The 27,469-nt window shown below is 45.4% G+C and overlaps 1 pseudogene across 1 annotated transcript; it reads left to right on the forward strand.

Moving 5' to 3' along the window:
• Nucleotides 1-643: 643 nt before the first annotated feature.
• On the forward strand, nucleotides 644-14,453 carry LOC311134004 (photoreceptor ankyrin repeat protein-like; annotated as a pseudogene). The gene is made up of 4 exons: nucleotides 644-922; nucleotides 1,155-1,284; nucleotides 2,023-2,163; nucleotides 13,647-14,453. The product of its transcript is annotated as a photoreceptor ankyrin repeat protein-like (transcript).
• Nucleotides 14,454-27,469: the final 13,016 nt, after the last annotated feature.

Genomic DNA, 27,469 nt, shown 5'->3' on the forward strand with positions numbered 1-27,469 from the left:
AAAAACAAGAGTAGTTTCAATGGCCAGAATGCAATGATGGCCTCGTACAGGTGTGGCTGAATTTAAAGCCCAAACAGGAGCCGCTGAAGTCCCACGTGTGACTCAGGTTATTCTTAGTGTGAATTTAGTGTTGTGTTCAGAAGGGCTTTCAGATGCTAATCCAGTTATTCAACACTGAAGGCATGTTGAGCTCGCTCAGCCACAACTGTTCTGTTGCCATACACAGAGATTAAACAGGCAATCTGGGACAACAACAAACCGGTCATCCCCCCACTTATTTGGTAAACAGCTGAGGGATAGGGCTGGAGAAATGTAACCACTCTCAAAGAGATAAACCATCATTATCCCTGATGGAGAATTATGTTGCGTTACCTCCAGTCAAACTGTCAATCATATCAGAGAGATGTGTCGTTGATCTACAGATCATTCTAAGGGCCAATTGAATGGCTCTGTGGGTGTGCCTCAACTTCAATGCTAACACAATCAACAGACTGGTCTGACCACTGGTTTAGTTCCCTAGAGATCTCTAGGTGTGGGCCCATGCCAGACAGTGTTTTAGTCATTGACCTTTGACCCCTCTGGTTCTGTTCCTCATAGCTCCAGTGGTGATGTAGGCTGAGGGTCCAGTTCTGTCTCTTCCAAGATGGCTGCTGTGAAGAACTCCGTGTCTGAGGACCCCCTCCTGGGCAAAGGCCCTGACGATGACGCCTCAGAGGTGTCTTTGTCAGGGAGTGTGTTAGACTCCGGGAGTGTCCTCTCAGATGACTCAGTGCTTCCAGACTACGAGCAGGAAGGTGATTCACAGGGCACCGCCAACACGCTGTATGAGGCGTGCACTCGGAATGACCCCCTGGCGCTTCGGAAGGTTCTGGAGAGAGGGGTAACAAAAGAGGAGGTCATGGAGGTGGATCACAATGGCTGGGTATGGGTCTCTCTTGTTATTTTACATTTGGGATAGCTTTTGGGGGTGTATGATCCAGCGAGTCCTGAGGGTTACTAGTTCAAATACCAGGAGCATCATGCCCTGTATAAAGACACGGAATGCTTTCAATCAAGTAATGTAGTAGAATTGTTGTTGGACTTAATTGCAGCCTTGACTCTGTTGCAGTCAGATTTTTACTTCATCAGTCTAATCCTAATTATTTACCCAATAGACTGGACTGATGGTGGCGTGCTATAAGGGTTTTTGGGAAATTGTGCAATCTCTTTACCACTGTCCCTACCTGGATATAAATCACCAGGACAACGATGGCAACACAGAACTGATGATCGCTGGACAAGCAGGTGAGCCACTCTCACCAGACCTATTACTAAATACTACACAGTGAAACCTCATTAGCACATCTCTAGGTTACATCCCAAATAGCACCTATTACCTTTATAGAGTACAACCAAATATTTGTTTTCACTAATCCAAGATAGACCAGAGCCTGTCCTTTCCAATGGGAGCAAATTAATCATAGTGGACAGAATAAGCAAGGTGGTGGGCAGAGCCAAGCACAAGCTAGTGAGATCCTATTGGCGCGTTCTAGTATTTATTTGCATATTTCCATTAGGGAAGGCATACTCCGTGAAGTGTGTGTGTGCAGTAACTCAATTCGCCCTTGCACTCCTTTTAAACAACTATTTTTTTTAAAACTTTGGCAAAGGGTAAAGTGTACAAAACGCAGTCCACTCTGTTAGTTACAGATTATAGTTTTGGAAACAGAAAACTGTATAGAGATCAAATGTTTAATCGATGAGAAAATTAACAGAATGTCGGCCAAAATCCATCTTGCTCCATCTTCTCCCACTGCCGGCCACTGGGCTTCCTCTCATCATCATATTTGGTAGTGCGTGGAAACGCCAACCGGATGCTTCACATTCAAAAATCCGGTGAAATATCTGGCTCATTGTGGTACTTACTACTTCAAAAGTATTGCACTATATAGGAAATATGGTGCCATTTGTGACAGGCCTTTAGTCTTTTCGATGGTACCTCATGATCCCCTGAACCCATTCTCACCCTGTGCCCTTCTCCAGGTCACACTATTACAGTGACCTACATCCTCAACTACTACCCCGGGGCAGACACAGAGATCCGGGACTGCTGTGGCTTCACTTCACTCATCAAAGCTGCCATGCAGGGCCGAGATGATGTGGTGTCTTCCCTCGTCATGGCCGGTGAGTGAGAGGCCTCCTCCACTTCAACACTACTATACACACCGTACTGTATACATGAGAGAACATCTTATAAATGTTTAGATAACCTGAAAAATTGATGTTACAAGTACAAATACATAATTCTGACCCCAACTTACCTGCGTATACTGTGTATAAGCCTACATTATATGCAGTTCACAGCGCCACATACAGTTGAAGTCGGAAGTTTACATACACTTAGGTTGGAGTCATTAAAACTCGTTTTTCAACCACTCCACACATTTCTTGTTAACAAACTATAGTTTTGGCAAGTCGGTTAGGACATATAAGTAATTTTTCCAACAATTGTTTACAGACAGATTATTTCACTTATAATTCACTGTATCACAATTCCAATGGGTCAGAAGTTTATATACACTAAGTTGACTGTGCCTTTAAACAGCTTGAAAATGATGTCATGGCTATAGAAGCTTCTGATAGGCTAATTTACATCATTTGAGTCAATTGGAGGTGTACCTGTGGATGTATTTCAAGGCCTACCTTCAAACTCAGTGCCCCTTTGCTTGACATCATGGGAAAATCAAAATAATTCAGCCAAGACCTCAGAAAAAAAAAAAAAAAAAAGTCTGGTTCATCCTTGGGAGCAACTTCCAAACGCCTGAAGGTACCACGTTCATCTGTACAAACAATAGTACGCAAGTATAAACACCATGGGACCACGCAGCCGTCATACGAAGGAGACGCGTTCTGTCTCCTAGAGTTCTGTCTCCTAGAGATTAACGTACTTTGGTGCGAAAAGTGCAAATCAATCCCAGAACAACAGCAAATGACCTTGTGAAGATGCTGGAGGAAACAGGTACAAAAGTATCTATATCCACAGTAGAATGAGTCCTATATCGACATAACCTGAAAGGCCGCTCAGCAAGGGTCAAGCCACTGCTCCAAAACCGCCATAAAAAAGCCAGACTACGGTTTGCAACTGCACATGGGGACAAAGATCGCAATTTTTGGAGAAATGTCCTCTGGTCTGATGAAACAAAAATAGAACTGTTTGGCCATAATGACCATCGTTATGTTTGGAGGAAAAAGGGGGCAGCTTGCAAGCCGAAGAACATCATCCCAACCGTGAAGCACGGGGGTGGCAGCATCATGCTGTGTGGGTGCTTTGCTGCAGGAAGGACTGGTGCACTTCACAAAATAGATGTTATCATGAAGAAGGAAAATTATGTGGATATATTGAAGCAACATCTCAAGACATCAGTCAGGAAGTTAAAGCTTGGTCGCAAATGGGTCTTCCAAATGGACAATGTAAGCATACTTCCAAAGTTGTGGCAAAATGGCTTAAGGACAACAAAGTCAAGGTATTGGAGTGGCCATCACAAAGCCCTGACCTCAAGCCTATAGAAAATGTGTGGGCAGAACTGAAAAAGCGGGTGCGAGCAAGGAGGCCTAAAAACCTGACTCAGTTAGGGCTCCCGAGTGGCACAGCGGTCTAAGGCAGCGGTCTAAGTCACTGCATCTCAGTGCTTGAGGCGTCACTACAGAACCCCTGGTTCGATTCCAGGCTGTATCACAACTGGCCGTGATTGGGAGTCCCATAGGGCGGCGCACAATTGGCCCAGCGTTGGCCGGTGTAGGCTGTCATTGTAAATAAGAATTTGTTCTTAACTGACTTGCCTAGTTAAAAATAAAGAAAGTTAAACCAGCTCTGTCAGGAGGAATGGGCCAAAATTCACCCAACTTATTGTGGAAGGCTACCTGAAACGTTTCCCAAGTTAAACATTTTAAAGTCAATGCTACCAAATACTAATTGAGTGTATGTAAACTTCTGACCCACTGGGAATGTGATGAAAGAAATAAAAGCTAAAATAAATCATTCTCTCTACTATTATTCTGACATTTCACATTCTTAAAATAAAGGTGTATGTAATCTTCCGACTTCAACTGTATCTCACATGTATTATCAGAGGCACATCAGTGTTCATAGTAAGACACACAACAGTGTGTCTGCTGCCATCTAAGGTCCCGCAGGGTACCTTAATTCAATTACTTTAGAGATTCCAAAGGGCATACCTCTAAACAGATTTGGAAAAAAGGCCCAGAGAGGGAGAGAGGAGGAAGAGATAGTTGTACACACAGAATTATGGGATTAGCCTATGTTTTTCTCCCCAGTCAGCAATGTTCCTGACTCAGTGAATTGGCAATTATTAAATCTCTGTTCTATTTGGGGTTGAGCATTAACCCACAGATTGAAGGTCTAAGGGTATAGGACGTGTGTAGTAATGTGGTTGGGATGGATGGATGTACCTGTGGTGTGTCTGCCCATGTTTGCAGTCAGCTTTCTCTGGTTGAGAGCATGTGTTAGTGACGGCTGCCAGGTTTAAGGGATTAATTTGGGGACTCTACTCCAGCTATTTTGTCCTCTTTTCAGAAGATCAGTAATATCCACTGGAGTCACGGTCACTCACTGCCAGTTCACATTTGTCAATATACTAAAAGAGTTGAGGAAAACATGCTCAGCTAACTGAAGCCTTTTCTTCATCACATTAAAGATAATTACTTCTCCCCTCTATCCATAATTGTCACGTAACCTCCCGTTGCTCCCCTCCGGCGCTCTGATTCGCCGGTCTACTGAGCCACCGGTCTGAGCGCACCACCTCGGCAACACCGAAATGGAAACCCAACGCACCCTAATCACCTCCAGCGCACCTGCACCTCATCATCTCATTACCACCCCTATATAGCCCTGGACTGTTCAGTGTTGTGTGGTGTGTGATTGTTAGTGTCATGTTGTGTACTCACTCTTTGTTGTTCTCTTGCGCAGTGTTAAGTAAACCTTTACATTGTTGATTCCTGCATCTGCGTCCTGCCTCTTCGTATCCTCAGTACTCGTCACAGAATCACACACCTATCATGAAGATGAGACAGCCTATAGGGAGGAGGTCAGAGACCTGGCCGTGTGGTGCCAGGATAACAACCTCTCCCTCAACGTGACCAAGACAAAGGAGATGATTGTGGACTACAGGGGAAAAAAGAGGACTGAGCACGCCCCCATTCTCATCGATGGGGCTGTAGTGGAACAGGTTGTGAGCTTCAAGTTCCTTGGTGTCCACATCACCAACAAACTATCATGGTCCAAACACACCAAGACAGTCGTGAAGAGGGCTCGACAAAGCCTATTCCCCATCAGGAGACTGAAAAGATTTGGTATGGGTCCTCAGATCCTCAAAAAGTTATACAGCTGCACCATCGAGAGCATCCTGACTGGTTGCATCACCGCCTGGTATGGCAACTGCTCGGCCTCCAACCGCAAGGCACTACAGAGGGTAGTGCGTACGGCCCAGTACATCACTGGGGCCAAGCTTCCTGCCATCCAGGACCTCTATCAGAGGAAGGCCCTCAAAATTGTCAAAGACTCCAGCCACCCTAGTCCTAGACTGTTCTCTCTGCTACCGCACGGCAAGCGGTACCGGAGTGCCAAGTCTAGGTCCAAAAGGCTTCTCAACAGCTTCTACCACCAAGCCATAAGACTCCTGAACAGCTAATCATGGCTACCCGGACTATTTGCACTGCCCCCCCACCCCCACCCCATCTTTTTACGCTGCTGCTACTCTGTTAATTATTTATGCATAGTCACTTTAACTCTACCCACATGTACATTTTACCACAACTACCTCAACTAGCCGGTGCCCCCGCACATTGACTCTGCACCGGTACCCCCCTATATATAGCCTCCCTACTGTTATTTTATTTTACTTCTGCTCTTTTTTTCTCAACACTTTTTTGTTGTTGTTGTTTTATTTTACTTTATTATTAAAAAATAAATGCATTGTTGGTTAAGGGCTGTAAGTAAGCATTTCATGGTAATGTCTACACCTGTTGTATTCGGCGCATGTGGCAAATAAAATTGTATTTTATTTTATTTGAAGACGGATGCAGCAGGTAATCCTCCTGGAGTTTCCCAGCGCCTTGACCAGCACCAGCAGCAGATTGCCCAGCTGAACGCCGCCATGCAGGAAGTGCTCCATACGCTGCATAAACTGACCATCGCTCCGGTTCCACCTCAGGGAGCGGCGAGTGCACCCAGTCCACCTCCTCCCATGCTATCACCAATGTCTGAGGGACCCCTCGCCCTGCCGGAGCGCTATGACGGGAAAAGAACGAAATGTAGAGGCTTCCTGCTACAGGTTTCACTGTATCTGGCGCATCAGCGTGGGGCATCTCCATCGGACCAAGCCAGGATGGCGCTGGTGATTTCGCTACTGAAGGGAAAGGCGCTGGATTGGGCCACGGCAGTCTGGGAAGGAGGTGAAGCCGCGGCGCTTCCCTACTTCACCTTCCTCGCTCGGTTCAGGGCGGTGTTTGATCATCCCACGGAGGGAAAGGACGGGGGTGAGCGTCTCCTCTGGCTACAACAGGGAGAGGAGGCCGCGTTCGAGTACGCCCTGAGCTTTCACACGGTGGTGGCATCCTCCGGATGGAATGAGCGTGCTCTGCGCACGGCCTTCAGGAGAGGCTTACGGGAGGACATCACGACGGCACTCGCATGTCGGGACGATGAGATGGACCTTGATACCCTCATCGCCACGTCCATTCGTCTTGGTGACATGTTGAGAGACCGACGCGTTCCCAACACCACCCGGAGCCTCAACACTCACCCCATCTGAGCTATGGAAGCTGCCCTGCCTCCGAGTCCTCACCCATGGAAGTGGGAAGCACTCCCTACACCACCACGGACCACAAATCTCCTGGCAGCTCCCTATCTAGGCGGTATGACTCCCGTCGCCGCTCCGTGAGTGTTCCGTCATCACCTGTCACCAAACCATTGTTTTTAGTTCCCCTAACGGTGAATGGTTCTTCCTTCTCTTCGCTTTCCACGGCAATGATAGATTCCGGATCAGCGGGGAACCTTATCGATAGGGAGCTGGTCTCTGAATGGGGGTTGCCCACTGTGCCACTGTCTTCTCCACTACACGTCACCTCGCTGGACAATAAACCACTTGGATCAGGCACCATTACGCACGTCACTCTCCCCATCACCATTCCCACACTACCGGAGCATCACAAGGAGCTGTCCTTCCACATCGTCACGTCACCCCTTCACCGGATCGTCTTGGGATTGCCCTGGCTCAGACTACACAACCCCACCATCAATTGGATCACCAAGAGGATGACAGCCTGGTCCCCCTCATGCCGGAGGACCTGCCTGCCGGTGGTTTGTTGCTCCACGTCAGTAGAGAGTCCGGAGTCCGCCCGCCAGCCCAACATTCCATGTGAGTACGCAGATCTCTCCGATGTCTTCTCTGCCTCCAAGGCTACGTGTCTCCCTCCTCACAGGCCCTGGGACTGCGCCATTGCCCTGCTGGAGGGACAACACCCCCCAACAAGTCACATTTACTCCCTCTCCATAGCGGAGACTGAGGCCATGGAGAAGTATGTGGCGGAGACCCTGAAACGGGTTCATCAGACGCTCTATCTCTCCTCCTCCGCCAGCTTCTTCTTCGTGGCCAAAAAAGACGGAGGACTGAGGCCGTGCATTGACTACCGGGGGCTGAACGCAGTCACCACCAAGTACCGGTACCCCCTCCCTCTGGTTCCGTCGGCCATCGAGCAGCTGCGAGGGGCCCGGTACTTTACCAAGTTGGACCTGAGGAGTGCCTACAACCTGATCCGAATCCGGGAAGGAGTCGAGTGGAAGACGGCATTCAGCACTACCTCAGGCCACTATGAATACTGTGTCATGCCCTATGGCCTCGCCAACGTACCTTCCGTGTTCCAGTCCTTCGTCAATGACGTGTTCCGAGACATGCTGAGTAAACAGGTGGTGGTGTACATCGACGATATCCTGATCTACTCGGCTACGTTCGAGGAGCACGTCAGGGACGTCCGAGCGGTCCTACTACGCCTCTGGGAACACAGCCTGGTGGTGAAGGGGGAGAAATGTGAATTCCACCAACAGGCCATCTCCTTCCTGGGATACAGGATCAGTCCTCAGGGGGTGTTCATGGAAAGAGCGAAGACGGACGCCGTCAGGTCATGGCCAGTCCCCACCACCATCAAGGGCCTACAGAGCTTCCTGGGCTTCGCACATTTCTACCAGCTTTTCATTAGGTCCTTCAGCTCCATAGCCGCCCCGCTCACCTCTCTCCTTAAGGGTGGCCTCAGAAGCTGGCTTGGAACCCGGAGGCTGACGCTGCCTTCAAGAGGCTGAAGGAGAGGTTCACCACAGCGCCCCTCCTAAAACACCCAGATCCAGCTCGTCCTTTCATCCTGGAGGTGGACGCATCTGAGGAGTGCGTGGGTGGGGTCCTCTCCCAGCGGCAAGGTAAGCCAGAGAAAATGTATCCCTGTGCCTTTTTCTCAAAAAGACAGGGAGCTGTTGGCGGTGGTCCTCGCTCTGGAGCAATGGAGACTGGCTGGAGGGCGCAGTCCATCCATTCCGTATTCTCACTGACCACCGGAATTTGGAGCACATACGGGCAGTGAAACGGTTGAACTCTCATCAAGCCAGGTGGGCCCAATTTCTTACCCGCTTTCAGTTTATTCTGTTCTACCGCCCAGGATCGCAGAATGTGAAACCTGACGCACTCTCCAGGATGCACCATACTGGAGAAAGGAAGGATCTGGGGGGTCCTATCCTGCCTCTGTCTCTCATCGTGGCACCTGTCGTTTGGGATGTGGACAAAGACATCCACCTGGCGGCTCAGGAGGACCCAGCGTGTATGTACCCACCAGGGTCCGTGAGCGCCTGCTGATCTGGGCGCAAACCACCCTTACGGCAGGGCACTCCGGTATTACGCGCACCCTACATTCTCTCTCACAAAAATACTGGTGGCACACCTTGGCTACTGATGTCTCCCGTTATATCAACTCCTGTTCCGTATGTGCCCAAACGAAGACACATCAGAACGCCCCGGCAGGCAAACTAGTACCTCTCCCAGTGCCTCAGCGACCTTGGTCACACCTGTCCATAGACTTTGTCACCAACCTCCCACGTTCTGACGGCTTCACCACAGTCCTGGTGGTCGTAGATCGGTTCTCCAAATCATGCCTTCTGCTCTCCAGGTTGCTGAGGTCCTGTTCCAACAGGTCTTCCGGCATTATGGACTTACGGAGGACATCGTCTCGGACTGGGCCCCCAATTCACCTCCAGAGTGTGGAAGGCTTTCCTGGAGAAGATCGGGTCCATGACCAGCCTTACTTCCGGGTATAGGCCTCAGTCGAATGGGCAGGTGGAGCGCATGAACCAGGAGCTGGGGAGGTTTCTTCGTTGCCACTGTCAGGACTGGCAGCGTGAGTGGGCGAGGTTTCTTCCCTGGGCAGAATATGCCCAGAACTCCCTTGTTCACTCCTCCACGGGGCTCACTCCCTTCCAGTGCGTCCTGGGGTACCAGCCGGCGCTGGCCCCTTGGACACCCAGCCAGACCGATGCGCCCACTGTCGACGAGTGGTTCCGCAGGGCCGGACAGGTCTGGGACGCCACCCATGTCCATCTCCAGAGGGCCATTAGTCGGCAGAAAGACCAAGCTGACCGCCACTGCAGTGAGGCCCCCATATTCCAGCCTGGTGATCGTGTGTGGCTGTCCACTAAAAACCTCCCTCACCGCCTGCCCTGCAAGAAACTGAGCCCCCGGTTTGTGGGGCCGTTTAAGGTCCTCCGGCGGATAAATGAGGTACTGTACCGGCTGCTCCTTCCCCCTCACTACCGTGTCTCACCCACTTTTCATGTGTCTCTCCTCAGGCCGGTGGTTCCTGGTCCTCTGGCGGATGCCGTCCCCCGGGGTACGCCCCCCGCCCCTGGACATTGACTGGAGTCCGGCGTATGCGGTGAGGGACCTGCTGGACTCCAGGTTCCGTGGGGGGACGGCTCCGTTACCTGGTGGACTGGGAGGGGTATGGTCCTGATGAGCTGGGTTCCGGCTGGAGACGTTCTGGATCCCAACCTAATTCGGGACTTCCACTGTCGCCGCCCTGACCGGCCCGCTCCTCGGGGTTGTCCTCCTGGCCGGCAATGTCCTGCGGTGGGAGCCGCGTGTCCGGTCGGTGGGGGGGGTGTAACGTCTCCGCCCGTTGCTCCCCTCCGGCGGTCTGTTTCGCCGGTCTACTATTGTGCATGACACAAGTAATTTTTCCAACAATTTTTTACAGATAGATTATTTCATTTATAATTCACTGTATCACAATTCCAGTGGGTCAGAAGTTTACATACACTAATTTGACTGTGCCTTTAAACAGCTGACACCAGAAAATGATGTCATGGCTTTAGAAGCTTCTGATAGGCTAATTGACATCATTTGAGTCAATTGGAGGTGTACCTGTGGATGTATATCAAGGCCTACCTTCAAACTCAGTGCCTCGTTGCTTGACATCATGGGAAAATCAAAAGAAATCAGCCAAGACCTCAGAAGAACAATTGTAGACCTCCACAAGTCTGGTTCATCCTTGGGAGCAATTTCCAAATGCCTGAAGGTACCACGTTCATCTGTACAAACAATAGTACGCAAGTATAAACACCATGGGACCACGCAGCCGTCATACCGAACAGGAAGGAGACGCATTCTGTCTCCTAGAGATGAACGTAATTTAGTGTGAAAAGTGCAAATCAATCCCAGAACAACACCAAAGGACCTTGTGAAGATTCTGGAGGAAACAGGTATAAAAGTACAGTGAGAGAAAAAAGTATTTGATCCCCTGCTGATTTTGTACGTTTGCCCACTGACAAAGAAATGATCAGTCTATAATTTTAATGGTAGGTTTATTTGAACAGTGAGAGACAGAATAACAACAAAAAATCCAAAAAAACGCATGTCAAAAATGTTATAAATTGATTTGCATTTTAATGAGGGAAATAAGTATTTGACCCCCTCTCAATCAGAAAGATTTCTGGCTCCCAGGTGTCTTTTTATATAGGTAACGAGCTGAGATTAGGAGCACACTCTTAAAGGGAGTGCTCCAAACTCAGTTTGTGACCTGTATAAAATACACTTGTCTACAAGACCATCGCCAAGCACCTTGGTGAGAAGGTGACAACAGTTGGTGCAATTATTCGCAAATGGAAGAAACACAAAAGAACTATCAATCTCCCTCGGCCTGAGGCTCCATGCAAGATCTCACCTCGTGGAGTTGCAATGATCATGAGAACAGTGAGGAATCAGCCCAGAACTGCACGGGAGGATCTTGTCAACGATCTCAAGGCAGCTGGGACCATAGTCACCAAGAAAACAATTGGTAACACACTACACCGTGAAGGACTGAAATCCTGCAGTGCCCGCAAGGTCCCCCTGCTCAAGATAGCACATATACAGGCCCGTCTGAAGTTTGCCAATGAACATCTGAATGATTCAGAGGAGAACTGGGTGAAAGTGTTGTGGTCAGATGAGACCAAAATCAAGCTCTTTGGCATCAACTCAACTCGTCGTGTTTGGAGGAGGAGGAATGCTGCCTATGACCCCAAGAACACCATCCCCACCGTCAAACATGGAGGTGGAAACATTATGCTTTGGGGGTGTTTTTCTGCTAAGGGGACAGGACAACTTCACCGCATCAAAGGGACGATGGATGGGGCCATGTACCGTCAAATCTTGGGTGAGAACCTCCTTCCCTCAGCAAGGGCATTGAAAATGGGTCGTGGATGGGTATTCCAGCATGACAATGACCCAAAACACACAGCCAAGGCAACAAAGGAGTGGCTCAAGAAGAAGCACATTAAGGTCATGGAGTGGCCTAGCCAGTCTCCATACCTTAATCCCATAAAAAATCTGTGGAGGGAGCTGAAGGTTCGAGTTGCCAAATGTCAGCCTCGAAACCTTAATGACTTGGAGAAGATCTGCAAAGAGGAATGGGACAAAATCCCTCCTGAGATGTGTGCAAACCTGGTGGCCAACTACAAGAAACGTCTGACCTCTGTGATTGCCAACAAGGGTTTTTCCACCAAGTACTAAGTCATGTTTTGCAGAGGGGTCAAATACTTATTTCCCTCATTAAAATCCAAATCAATTAATAACATTTTTGACGTGTTTTTCTGGATTTTTTTGTTGTTGTTCTGTCTCTCACTGTTCAAATAAACCTACCATTAAAATGATAGACTGATCATGTCTTTGTCAGTGGGCAAACGTACAAAATCAGCAAGGGATCAAATACTTTTTTCCCTCACTGTATATATATCCACAGTAAAACTAGTCCTATATCGACATACCCTTAAAGGCCGCTCAGCAAGGAAGAAGCCACTGCTCCAAAACTGCCATAAAAAAGCCAGACTACAGTTTGCAACTGCACATGGGGACAAAGATCGTACTTTTTTGAGAAAAGTCTTCTGGTCTGATAAAACAAAAATAGAACTGTTTGGCCATAATGACCATCGTTATGTTTGGAGGAAAAAGGGGGCAGCTTGCAAGCCGAAGAACATCATCCCAACCGTGAATCACGGGGGTGGCAGCATCATGCTGTTGTGGTGTTTTGCTGCAGGAGGGACTGGTGCACTTCACAAAATAGATGGCATCATGAGGAAGGAAGATTATGTGGATATATTGAAACAAACATTTTTTACATTTTAGTCATTTAGCAGACGCTCTTATCCAGAGCGACTTACAGTTTGTGAGTCCCCCGTGGGAAACAAACCCACAACCCTGGCATTGCAAACACCATGCTCTACCAACTGAGCTACACGGGACCTGGCAACATCTCAAGACATCAGTCAGGAAGTTAAAGCTTGAACGCAAATGGGTCTTCCAAATGGACAATGACCCCAAGCATACTTCCAACGTTGTGGCAAAATGGCTTAAGGACAACAAAGGTATTGGAGTGGCCATCACAAAGCCCTGACCTCAATCCTATAGAAAATGTGTGGGCAGAACTGAAAAAGCGTGTGCGAGCAAGGAGGCCTACAAACCTGACTCAGTTACACCAGCTCTGTCAGGAGGAATGGGCCAAAATTCACCCAACTTATTGTGGGAATAATAATAATATGCCATTTAGCAGACGCTTTTATCCAAAGCGATTTACAGTCATGTGTGCGCATACATTTTTACGTATGGGTGGTCCCGGGGATCAAACCCACTACCCTGGCATTACAAGCGCAATGCTCTACCAATTGAGCTACAGAGGACCAATACGTGGAAGGCTACCCGAAAAGTTTGACCCAAGTTAAACAATTTAAAGGCAATGCTACCAAATACTAATTGAGTGTACGTAAACTTCTGACCCACTGGGAATGTGATGAAAGAAATAAAAGCTGAAATAAATAATTCTCTCTACTATTATTCTGACATTTCACATTCTTAAAATAAAGTGGTAATCCTAATTTACCTAAAACAGGGAATTTGTACTAGGATTAAATGTCAGGAATTGTGAAAAACTGAGTTTAAATGTATTTGGCTAAGGTGTATGTAAACTTTCGACTTCAACTGTATATGCAATGGAATGTGAATGAAAGTGTTTCAATGGAGACATATTGTGACTTGAAAGCTATTTAATTTTTTTTCCCTTCACTGCTATTTCTCTCCCAGGTGCAGACCTAAATGCGATAGACACCCCGAAGCAGAAGTGTGCGCGGAACTGGGCCCTAAAGACGGGCCGCTACGAGACCTTGAACCGCCTCCGCCGCCTCAACCTGCGGCCTAGAGCCGAGCAGTTTACTGAGAGCTACATCCCTGAGTGGCCAGAACTGAAAGTGCTGGTGGCCAAAGCCACGGCCAACAAGAGCGCCGGCCAGATGATCACCCAGCGCATCAAATCCACCTTCAGCTTCAACTTTCCCCGAGACCCCCAGGACAACGGTGTCTTGGACCATATGCTGCGTATCACCACCAGCATCCACAGCCCTTTGGTGGCCACCGGCTGCCGGCCGCTATGCCCCACCAGCCCCCCTGAGGTGGGGAAGAGGCGCTTGGCCGTGCCTGAGCTGATGAAGAAGCACTCGGAGAAGAAACTGGAGGAGAGCTCTGTGTGCCACAGCAACGGCTCCGTCTCCTCCATCATTCCCTACATACACTCGGCCGAGACCATCACCACGTCCTGCTGTGTGGACACAGAGCGCAGGGGCAGCATTATCTCTATAGCCTCCACCGGGGTGCGCACCTTCATCCCCAGGAACATGGCCCACAGGAACAGTGTGTTCCCCTCCGGCTGCATCCCCAAGATCCAGATAGTCTGGAGAGCGCACGCCTAAGAAGGAAAAAAAGAGGAAAAGGCACAAGGGTCACCTGGAGCTGCCCGTATGGAAGTACAAGGCAGAGAAGCAAGAGAAGAAGAAGGAGAAGAAGAAGGCAGAGAAAGAAAAAGAGAAGGAAAAGAAAGAGAAGAAAGAGAAGTAGTGAGATTTATTTAGATGCCACACATTTCCAATATCTTCCAATATATTTTTCCTGGAGTTATACTCCAAACGTTATGTCGCGTTCACACTGTGAGCTTGTTTGCATCTGAATTATGAAGTACTGTTCAAATTACTCAAAGGGCTGGACTTTTTCCAGATCTCTGGATCTCGGTTTTATGGCCAATGCAGTAAAAAAAAAATATTTAAAGGCCATCATATTCATACTGCTTTGTAAATATTCAGAAAACTGTGGACAGTTCTTCGTTTTGACAATAATGAGGAGAACTATATGGAAGTGACGTGAGTCAAACTATCACTTCTAAACTGGCCTTGGGGGATGGTGCAACTAATAGCCAGGGTCTGCCGACTATACATACAATGCTGTCTTTTTACCTTGTTGGAATAATTGTCATTAGGAAATAAGATTTGGCTGTATCTAAAATGAATGTACTACTCAGAACTGATGTACTATCACAAGGAACTTTCATTTGCCTTTGGAAGCTTTCAAAGGTGTAAAGAGAAAGTCTTCCTATACCGCCATCCTAGATGTAAGGTTGTCTTTACACATAGGCCTATTGCTTAGTACTTTTCTGTAAATTCTCAATGGACTAGAAATAGATTTATGAATATAGAAATTCCAGACATGCACAAACAGGTTGGTGGCACCTTAACTGGGGAGGACGGGCTCATGGTAATGGCTGGTTTCTATGTGTTTGATGCCATTCCATATGTTCCGTTCCAGCCATTATTATGAGCAGTCCTCCCCTCAGCAGCCTCCACTGACATGTACATAGACCTACACTTCAGGGATAACTTAAATCAAATCACTGTGGTAATTAATTCATTAATTAATAATTATGTATTGCTGAATGCTGATATAGAAATTGAGACACTTTTGGGGGGTGATGCAGTTGGACATTTCTGCAGTCTGTATCTTTCCATCTTTGTATGCCATTTGGGGGGGTGAAATTATTATTTTTTTGCCTGCGCTGAACATGTCTATATTGGTCTGCAAATACAGGACTAGTAAAGGCCCAGTGCACTACTTTTGTGAAATGTTTGTAACTAAATGTATTCAAGTGTTTACCAGCATTTACAACTTGAGTCAGATAATTATCTCTACAAAACAGTTAATCTGATAATACTTTTGGAATATAAAAACACTTGTTTGATATATTTTTTCCAGTTTCTTGAAATACTTTGCAAATCAATCAATCAATCAATTTTATTTTATATAGCCCTTCTTACATCAGCTAATATCTCGAAGTGCTGTACAGAAACCCAGCCTAAAACCCCAAACAGCTAGTAATGCAGGTGTAGAAGCACGGTGGCTAGGAAAAACTCCCTAGAAAGGCGAAAACCTAGGAAGAAACCTAGAGAGGAACCAGGCTATGAGGGGTGGCCAGTCCTCTTCTGGCTGTGCCGGGTGAAGATTATAACAGAACCATGCCAAGATGTTCAAAAATGTTCATAAGTGACAAGCATGGTCAAATAATAATCAGGAATAAATCTCAGTTGGCTTTTCATAGCCGATCATTAAGAGTTGAAAACAGCAGGTCTGGGACAGGTAGGGGTTCCATAACCGCAGGCAGAACAGTTGAAACTGGAATAGCAGCAAGGCCAGGCGGACTGGGGACAGCAAGGAGTCACCACGGCCGGTAGTCCCGACGTATGGTCCTAGGGCTCAGGTCTCTCAGTTGGCTTTTCATAGCCGATCATTAAGAGTTGAAAACAGCAGGTCTGGGACAGGTAGGGGTTTCGTAACCGCAGGCAGAACAGTTGAAACTGGAATAGCAGCAAGGCCAGGCGGACTGGGGACAGCAAGGTGTCATCATGCCCGGTAGTCCTGACGTATGGTCCTAGGGCTCAGGTTCTCAGAGAGAAAGAGAGAACGAGAGAATTAGAGAGAGCATACTTAAATTCACACAGGACACTGGATAAGACAGGAGAAGTACTCCAGGTATAACCAACTAACCCCAGCCCCCCGACACATAAACTACTGCAGCATAAATACTGGAGGCTGAGACAGGAGCGGTCCGGAGACACTGTGGCCCCATCCGAAGAAACCCCCGGACAGGGCCAAACAGGAAGGATATAACCCCACCCACTCTGCCAAAGCACAGCCCCCGCACCACTAGAGGGATATCCTCAACCACCAACTTACAATCCTGAGACAAGGCCGAGTATAGCCCACAGAGGTCTCCACCACAGCACAAACCAAGGGGGGGCGCCAACCCAGACAGGAAGATCACGTCAGTAACTCAACCCACTCAAGTGACGCACCCCTCCCAGGGACGGCATGAAAGAGCACCAGCAAGCCAGTGACTCAGCCCCTGCAACAGGGTTAGAGGCAGAGAACCCCAGTGGAGAGGGGAACCGGCCCGGCAGAGACAGCAAGGGCTGTTCGTTGCTCCAGAGCCTTTCCGTGCCTACCTTCACACTCCTGGGCCAGACTACACTCAATCATATGACCTACTGAAGAGATAAGTCTTCAGTAAAGACTTAAAGGTTGAGACCGAGTCTGCGTCTCTCACATGGTTAGGCAGACTGTTCCATAAAAATGGAGATCTATAGGAGAAAGCCCTGCCTCCCGCTGTTTGCTTAGAAATTCTAGGGACAATTAGGAGGCCTGCGTCTTGTGACCGTAGCGTACGTATTGGTATGTACGGCAGGACCAACTCGGAAAGATAGGTAGGAGCAAGCCCATGTAACGCTTTATAGGTTAACAGTAAAACCTTGAAATCAGCCCTTGCCTTAACAGGAAGCCAGTGTAGGGAAGCTAGCACTGGAGTAATATGATCAAATTTCTTGGTTCTAGTCAGGATTCTAGCAGCCGTATTTAGCACTAACTGAAGTTTATTTAGTGTTTTATCCGGGTAGCCGGAAAAAAGAGCATTGCAGTAGTCTAACCTAGAAGTAACAAATGCATGGATTAATTTTTCTGCATCATTTTTGGACAGAAAATTTCTGATTTTTGCAATGTTACGTAGATGGAAAAAAGCTGTCCTTGAAACAGTCTTGATATGTTCGTCAAAAGAGAGATCAGGGTCAAGAGTAACGCCGAGGTCCTTCACAGTTTTATTTGAGACGACTTTACAACCATCAAGATGAATTGTCAGATTTAACAGAAGATCTCTTTGTTTCTTGGGACCTAGAACAAGCATCTCTGTTTTGTCCGAGTTTAAAAGTAAAACGTTTTCAGCCATCCACTTCCTTATGTCTGAAACACAGGCTTCTAGCGAGGGCAATTTTGGGGCTTCACCATGTTTCATTGAAATGTACAGCTGTGTGTCATCCGCATAGCAGTGAAAGTTAACATTATGTTTTCGAATAACATCCCCAAGAGGTAAAATATATAGTGAAAACAATAGTGGTCCTAAAACGGAACCTTGAGGAACACCGAAATGTACAGTTGATTTGTCGGAGGACAGACCATTCACAGAGACAAACTGATATCTTTCCGACAGGTAAGATCTAAACCAGGCCAGAACTTGTCCGTGTAGACCAATTTGGGTTTCCAGTCTCTCCAAAAGAATGTGGTGATCGATGGTGTCAAAGGCAGCACTAAGGTCTAGTAGCACGAGGACAGATGCAGAGCCTCGGTCTGACGCCATTAAAAGGTCATTTACCACCTTCACAAGTGCAGTCTCAGTGCTATGATGGGGTCTAAAACCAGACTGAAGCATTTCGTATACATTGTTTGTCTTCAGAAAGGCAGTGAGTTGCTGCGCAACAGCTTTTTCTAAAATTTTTGAGAGGAATGGAAGATTCGATATAGGCCGATAGTTTTTTATATTTTCCGGGTCAAGGTTTGGCTTTTTCAAGAGAGGCTTTATCACTGCCACTTTTAGTGAGTTTGGTACACATCCGGTGGATAGAGAGCTATTTATTATGTTCAACATAGGAGGGCCAAGCACAGGAAGCAGCTCCTTCAGCAGTTTAGTAGGAATAGGATCCAGTATGCAGCTTGAAGGTTTAGAGGCCATGATTATTTTCATCATTGTGTCAAGAGATATAGTACTAAAACACTTAAGTGTCTCTCCCGATCCCAGGCCCTCGCAGAGCTGTGCAGATCCAGGACAGCTAAGCCCTGGAGGAATACGCAGATTCAAAGAGGAGTCCGTAATTTGCTTTCTAATGGTCATGATCTTTTCCTCAAAGAAGTTCATGAATTTATTACTGCTGAAGTGAAAGCCATCCTCTCTTGGGGAATGCTGCTTTTTAGTTAGCTTTGCAACAGTATCAAAAATAAATTTTGGATTATTCTTATTTTCCTCGATTAAGTTGGAAAAGTAGGATGATCGAGCAGCAGTGAGGGCTCTTCGGTACTGCACGGTACTGTCTTTCCAAGCTAGTCGGAAGACTTCCAGTTTGGTGTGGCGCCATTTCCGTTCCAATTTCCTGGAAGCTTGCTTCAAAGCTCGGGTATTTTCTGTATACCAGGGAGCTAGTTTCTTATGACAAATGTTTTTCGTTTTTAGGGGTGCAACTGCATCTAGGGTATTGCGCAAGGTTAAATTGAGTTCCTCAGTTAAGTGGTTAACTGATTTTTGTCCTCTGACGTCCTTGGGTAGGCAGAAGGAGTCTGGAAGGGCATCAAGGAATTTTTGTGTTGTCTGAGAATTTATAGCACGACTTTTGATGCTCCTTGGTTGGGGTCTGAGCAGATTATTTGTTGCGATTGCAAACGTAATAAAATGGTGGTCCGATAGTCCAGGATTTTGTGGAAAAACATTAAGATCTACAACATTTATTCCATGGGACAAAACTAGGTCCAGAGTATGACTGTGGCAGTGAGTAGGTCCAGAGACATGTTGGACAAAACCCACTGAGTCGATGATGGCTCCGAAAGACTTTTGGAGTGGGTCTGTGGACTTCTCCATGTGAATATTAAAATCACCAAAAATTAGAATATGATCTGCTATGACTACAAGGTCTGATAGGAATTCAGGAAACTCAGAGAGGAACGCTGTATATGGCCCAGGAGGCCTGTAAACAGTAGCTATAAAAAGTGATTGAGTAGGCTGCATAGATTTCATGACTAGAAGCTCAAAAGATGAAAACGCCATTTTTTTTTTTGTAAATTGAAATTTGCTATCGTAAATGTTAGCAACACCTCCGCCTTTGCGGGATGCACGGGGAATATGGTCACTAGTGTAACCAGGAGGTGAGGCCTCATTTAACACAGCAAATTCATCAGGCTTAAGCCATGTTTCAGTCAGGCCAATCACATCAAGATTATGATCAGTGATTAGTTCATTGACTATGACTGCCTTTGAAGTGAGGGATCTAACATTAAGTAACCCTATTTTGAGATGTGAGGTATCACGATCTCTTTCAATAATGGCAGGAATGGAGGAGGTCTTTATCCTAATAAGATTGCTAGGGTGAACACCGCCATGTTTAGTTTTGCCCAACCTAGGTCGAGGCACAGACACAGTCTCAATGGGTATGGCTGAGCTGACTACACTGACTATGCTATTGGCAGACTCCACTAAGCTGGCAGGTTGGCTAACAGCCTGCTGCCTGGCCTGCACCCTATTTCACTGTGGGGCTAGAGGAGTTAGAGCCCTATCTATGTTGGTAGATAAGAGGAGAGCACCCCTCCAGCTAGGATGGAGTCCGTCACTCCTCAGCAGGTCAGGCTTGGTCCTGTTTGTGGGTGAGTCCCAGAAAGAGGGCCAATTATCCACAAATGTTATCTTTTGGGAGGGGCAGAAAACAGTTTTCAACCAGCGATTGAGTGCTGAGACTCTGCTGTAGAGCTCGTCACTTCCCCTAACTGGGAGGGGGCCAGAGACAATTACTCGATGCCGACACATCTTTCTAGCTGATTTACACGCTGAAGCTATGTTGCACTTGGTGACCTCTGACTGTTTCATCCTAACATCGTTGGTGCCGACGTGGATAACAATATCTCTATACTCTCTACACTCGCCAGTTTTAGCTTTAGCCAGCACCATCTTTAGATTAGCCTTAACGTCGGTAGCCCTGCCCCCTGGTAAACAGTGTATGATCGCTGGGTGATTCGTTTTAAGTCTAATACTGCGGGTAATGGAGTCGCCAATGACTAGGGTTTTCAATTTGTCAGAGCTAATGGTGGGAGCCTTCGGCGTCTCAGACTCCGTAACGGGAGGAGTAGAGACAAGAGAAGACTCAGACTCAGACTCCGACTCGCTACATAATGGGGAAAACCGGTTGAAGGTTTCTGTCGGCTGAATGAGCGACACCGGTTGAGCATTCCAACAGTATTTCCCTCCAGAAGCCATGAGAAAGTTGTCCGGCTGCGGGGACTGTGCGGGGGGATTTATACTAACGTTACTGTCTGTACTTACTGGTGGCACAGACGCTGTTTCTTCCTTTCCTACACTGAAATTACCCTTGCCTAACGATTGCGTCTGAAGCTGGGCTTGTAGCACAGCTATTCTCGCCGTAAGGCGATCGTTCTCCTGTATATTATGAGTACAGCGACTGCAATTAGAAGACATCATGTTAATGTTACTACTTAGCTTCGGCTGTTGAAGATGTTGACGAACCATGTCCAGATAAAGCGTCCGGAGTGAAAAAGTTGAATAAGGGAAAAAAGTTGCGATGGAAAATAAAGTAAAGTTGGCAACTAAAACGCACAGGAAAATGACTCTTCTGTCTCGGGATAAAACGTCCGGGGTGAAAAAGTTTAACGAAAAAAGATGAGTGAGGACAAAACTAAAAAGTTGGTAAATTTGTTGAACACAGAGATTGATTAAACGTTTATTAAAAGTAAAACGTGAATAGTTTGGCAGGTAGCCAAGTAGCAACAAACAGCACAGCAGCACGGAGACAATGCGGAAGTTGCAAATGCAACTTATTTCTATGTGAAAACTGAAATGGTCTATTCATTCATATCCATTTTAATAGACGCTCTTATCCAATTTACAGTAGTGAGTGTATACATTTTCATACTGGTCCCCCGTGGGAATGGAACCCACAACCTTAGCATTGCAAGCGCCATGCTCTACCAACTGAGCCACATCATATCATCACAAACCACTGTACTCAATTACTGTATTGTGCATTGTTTTTCTTCATGGTGATGGAAAGTCTACATGTGACGAGGTGTGAATGAAGGAGTCAGGCGCAGGAGGTAAAATACCGAAGTCCAGAGTTTATTCCGTTTACATAAATCAAACGCCCCAAGCGTCAAATGAAACTATTACAAGGGAAAACATCCACCTTGGCATAAACACAGTGAAGAGTAGCTCAACCGAGCTACACGCTCTCACAACAAACAATCACTCACAAAGACAAGGGGAACAGAGGGAACACTTATACACATACTAATTAGGGGAATGAGCACCAGGTGTGTGTGATTGACAAGATATGACAAGTGGAGTGATGAGAATGGGATTGGCAGTAGCTAGTACTCCGGTGACGACGAACGCCGAAGCCTGCCCGAACCAGGAGGGGGGCAGCCTCGGCGGAAGTCGTAACACTACAGGTACAAACCTAGATGACCAGCATACAGTATGTACAATACATTAAGTGGTTTGTAAGGATGGTAAATTAATACTTCACAAAAAGTGATTGTTTTCCATGTTATTTGATCAAGAAAAATATTTAATTTGATGTGGATGTTTTGTCTTTGCCCATAACTTTGCACCTTTTGATGTAAATGTTTGAGGATAGGGTTTTGTTCTTTTTGGATACCATTAGAATGACAATCTCAGAGAAAGGGATAGGGCAACAACTCTTACAATTCCAATAATTGAATACTGTAAGATACTGTTCTTAATTATATAATTACCTTTTTTGCCAAAGCGGAGATGCTGAACAAATGTTTTTGCCCAGATGCTACAGATGTCTATATCGATCTGCTAACACTAGTAAAGGCCCAGTGCACTACTGTTTTGACAAAATTACTTTTTAAAAATTGCTTTACATTTTTTATTCTGATTTTTCAGGGGGTGCTGCAGCACCCTCAGCACCCCTACTTCCCGCGGCTATGTATATATACAGAACCAGTCAAAAGTTTGGTTTTTCTTTATTTTTTACTATTTTCTACATTGTAGAATAATAGCGAAGACATCAAAACTATGAAATAACACATATGGAGTCATGTAGTAACCAAAAAAGTGTTAAACAAACCAAAACATATTTTCTATTTTAGATTCTTCAAAGTAGCCACCCTTTGCCTTGATGACAACTTCGCACACTCTTGGCATTCTCTCAACCAGCTTCACCTGGAATGCTTTTCCAACAGTCTTGAAGGAGTTCCCACATATGCTGAGGACTTGTTGGCTGCTTTTCCTTCACTCTGCGGTCCAACTCATAATAATAATAATCAACTCATCCCAAACCATCTCAATTGGGTTGGGATTGGGTGATTATGGAGGCCAGGTCATCTGATGCAGCACTCCATCACTTTCCTTCTTGGTCTAATAGCCGAAACCAGATGGGATGGTGTATTGCTGCAGAATGCTGTGGTAGCCGTGCTGGTTAAATGTGCCTTGAATTCTACATAAATCACAGACAGTGTCACCAGCAAAGCACCCCCACACCATCACACCTCCTCCTCCATACTTCACGGTGGGAACCATACATGTGGAGATCATCTGTTCACCTACTCTATGTCTCACAAAGACACAGTGGTTGGAACCAAACATCTCAAATTTGGACTCATCAGACCAAAGGACAGATTTCCACCGGTCTAATGTCCATTGCTCGTGTTTCTTGGCCCAAGCAAGTCTCTTCTTATTATTGGTGTCCTTTAGTAGTGGTTTCTTTGCAGCAATTTGACCATGAAGGCCTGACTCACGCAGTCTCCTCTGAACAGTTAATGTTGAGATGTGTCTGTTACTTGAACTCTGTGAATAATTTATTTGGGCTGCAATCTGAGGTGCAGTTAACTCTAATGAACTTGTCCTCTGCAGCAGAGGTAACACTGGGTCTTCCTTTCCTGTGGCGGTCCTTATGACAGCCAGTTTCATCATAGCGCTTGATGGTTTTTTTTCTTGAAATTTTCCGTATTGACTGACCTTCATGTCTTACAGTAATGATGGACTGTCGTTTCTCTTTGCTTATTTGAGCCGCTCTTGCCATAATATGGACTTTTACTAAATAGGGCTAACTTCTGTATACCACCCCTACCTTGTCACAACACAACTGATTGGCTCAAACACATTAAGAAGGATATAAATTCCACAAATTAACTTTTAACAAGGCACACCTGTTAATTGAAATGCATTCCAGGTGACTACCTCATGAAGCTGGTTGAGAGAATGCCAAGAGTGTGCAAAGCTGTCATCAAGGCAAAGGGGGGCTACTTTGAAGAATTACAAATATAAAATATATTTTGATTTGTTTAACACTTTTTTGCTTACTACATTATTCCATGTGTTATTTCATAGTTTTGATGTCTTCACTATTATTCTACAATGTAGAAAATACTACAAATAAAGAAAAACCCTGGAATGCGTAGGTGTGTCCAAACTTTTGACTTTTGATACTACTGTATACACCACTGTTCAAAAGTTTGGGGTCATTTAGAAATGTCCTTGTTTTCGAAAGAAAGGTACTTTTTTTGTCCAATAATTATTTGTAAAATAAAATAAAATTGGTCAGAAATACAGTGTAGACATTGTTAATGTTGTAAATGGCTATTGTGGCTGGAAACGGCTGATTTTTAATGGAATATCTACATAGGCGTACAGAGGCCCATTATCAGCAACCATCAATCAGTCCTGTGTTACAATGGCACGTTGTGTTTGCTAATCCAAGTTGATCATTTTAAAAGGCTAATTGATCATTAGAAAACCCTTTTGCAATTATGTTAGCACAGCTGAAAACTGTTGTGCTGATTAAAGAAACAATAAAACTGGCCTTCTGGAGACTAGTTGAGTATCTGGAGCATCAGCAATTGTGGGTTTGATTACAGGCTCAAAATGGCCAGAAACAAAGAACTTTCTTCTGAAAATCGTCAGTCTATTCTTGTTCTGAGAAATGAAGGCTATTCCATGTGAGAAATTGCCAAGAAACTGAAGATCTCGTACAATGCTGTGTACTACTCCTTTCACAGAACAGCGCAAACTGTCTCTAACCAGAATAGAAAGAGGAGTGGGAGGCCCAGGTGCACAACTGAGCAAGAGGACAAATACATTAGAGTGTCTAGTTGAGAAACAGGCGCCTCACAGGTCCTCAACTGGCAGCTTCATTAAATAGTACCCACAAAACACCAGTCTCAACGTCAACAGTGAAGAGGCGACTCCGGGATGTTGACCTTCTAGGCTGAGTTGCAAAGAAAAAGCCATATATCAGACTGCCCATCTTAATCTTTTATTTTTATTGGCCAGTCTGAGATATGGCTTTTTCTTTGCAACTCTGCCTAGAAGGTCAGCATCCCGGAGTCGCCTCTTCACTGTTGACGTTGAGACTGGTGTTTTGCTTTTCTTTCGAAAACAAGGACATTTCTAAGTGACCCCAAACTTTTGAACGGTAGTATATATATACAGTGCATTCGGAAAGTATTAAGACCCATTGACTTTTTCAATCTACACACAATAGCCCATAATGACAAAACTAAAACAGGTTTTTATAATCTTTGGCAAAAAATAATAATAATAACTGAAATACCTTATTTACATAAGTATTCAGACCCTTTCCGATGAGACTCGAAATTGAGCTCAGGTGCATCCTGTTTCCATTGATCATCCTTGAGATGTTTCTACAACTTGATTGGAGTCCACCTGTGGTAAATTCAATTGATTGGAAATTATTTGGAAAGGCACACACCTGTCTATATACGATCCCACAGTTGACAGTGCATGTCAGAGCAATATCCTGTTTTTGCTTTGTCATTATGGGGTATTGTGTGTAGATCGATGAGGATTTTTTTTTTCATCCATTTTAGAATAAGGCTGTAACGTAACACAATGTGGGGAAAGTCAATGGGTCTGAATACTTTCCGAATGCACTGTATATATATACACACTACCAGTTAAATGTTTGGACACACCTACTCATTCAAGGGTTTTTCTTTATTTTAATTATTTTCTACATTGTACAATAATAGTGAAGACATCAAAACTGTGAAATAACACAAATGGAATCATGTAGTAACCAAAAAAGTGTTAAACAAATCAAATTGTATTTTATGTTTGAGATTCTTCAAATAGCCACCCTTTACCATGTTGACAGATTTGCACACTCTTGGCATTCTCTCAACCAGCTTCATGAGGTAGTCACCTGGAATGCATTTCAATTAACATGTGTGCCTTCTTAAAAGTTCATTTGTGGAATTTATTTCCTTCTTAATGCATTTGAGCCAATCAGTTGTGTTGTGACAAGGTAGGGGATACAGAAGATAGCCCTATTTGGTAAAAGACCGTCCACATTATGGCAAGAACAGCTCAAATAAGCAAAGAGAAACAACAGTCCATCATTACTTTAAAACATGAAGGTCAGTCAATATGGAACATTTCAAGAACTTTGAAAGTTTCTTCAAGTGCAGTCACAAAAACCATTAAGCGCTATGATGAGACTGGCTCTCAAGAGTACTGCCACAGGAATGGAAGACCCAGAGTTACCTCTTCTGCAGAGGATAAGTTCATTAGAGTTACCAAGCTCAGAAATAGCAGCCCAAATAAATGCTTCACAGAGTTCAAGTAACAGACACATCTCAACATCAACTGTTCAGAGGAGACTGTGTGAATCAGGCCTTCATGGTCGAATTGCTGCAAAGAAACCACTACTAAAGGACACCAATAATAAGAAGAGACTTGTTTGGGCCAAGAAATACGAGCAATGGACATTAGACTCGTGGAAATGTGTCCTTTGGTCTGGAGTTCAAATTTTAGATTTTTGGTTCCAACCGCTGTGTCTTTGTGAGACGCGGTGTGGGTGAACGGATGATCTCCACATGTGTATTTTCCACCGTAAAGCATGGAGGTGGAGGTGTTATAGTGTGGGGGTGCTTTTCTGGTGACACTGTCTGTGATTTATTTAGAATTCAAGACACACTTAACCAGCATAGATACCACAGCATTCTGTAGCGATATGCCATCCCATCTGGTTTGGACTTAGTGGGACTATCATTTGTTTTTCAACAGGACAATGACCCAACACACCTCCAGGCTGTGTAAGGGCTATTTTACCAAGAAGGAGAGTGATGGAGTGCTGCATCAGATGACCTGGCCTCCACAATCCCCCGACCTCAACCCAATTGAGATGGCTTGGGATGAGTCGGACGGCTTAGTGAAGAGAAAGCAGCCAACAATGCTCAGAATATGTGGGAACTCCAAGACTGTTGGAAAAGCATTCCAGGTGAAGCTGGTTGAGAGAATGCCAAGAGTGTGCAAAGCTGTCATCTAGGTAAAGGGTGGCTATTTGAAGAATGTCAAACATAAAATACAATTTGATTTGTTTAACACTTTTTTGTTTACTACATGATTCCATATGTGTTATTTCATTGTTTTGATTTCTTCACTATTATTCTACAATGTAGAAAATAGTAAAAATAAAGAAAAACCCTGGAATGAGTAGGTGTGTCCAAACTTTTGACTGGTACTGTATATATATATATATATATATATATATATATATATATATATATATATATATATACACACACAGTCGTATGAAAATCTTTGGGCACCCCTGACAATTTCCATGATTTCCATTTATAAATAATTGAGTGTTTGGATCAGCAATTTCATTTTGATCTATCAAATAACTGATGGACACAGTAATATTTCAGTAGTGAAATTAGGTTTATTGGATTAACAGAAAATGTGCAATATTCATCAAAACAAAATTAGACAGGTGCATAAATGTGGGCACCCCAACAGAAAAATCACATCAATATTTAGTAGAGCCTCCTTTTGCTAAAATAACAGCCTCTATTCTAAACCATCTGACCCAGATGATTTTTGGGGGTCAAGTTTAAGGAGCTCCTTTAGCACCTCAGACTCAGCCATGTGCTCCTTGTCAGTAACAACCACATCAACATTAAGGGACATAGGCAGCTGTAAGGAGGAGGGTTTA

The sequence above is a fragment of the Coregonus lavaretus genome, assembly GCF_964263955.1.
Source record: "Coregonus lavaretus genome assembly, chromosome: 8".
Taxonomy (NCBI): domain Eukaryota; kingdom Metazoa; phylum Chordata; class Actinopteri; order Salmoniformes; family Salmonidae; genus Coregonus; species Coregonus lavaretus.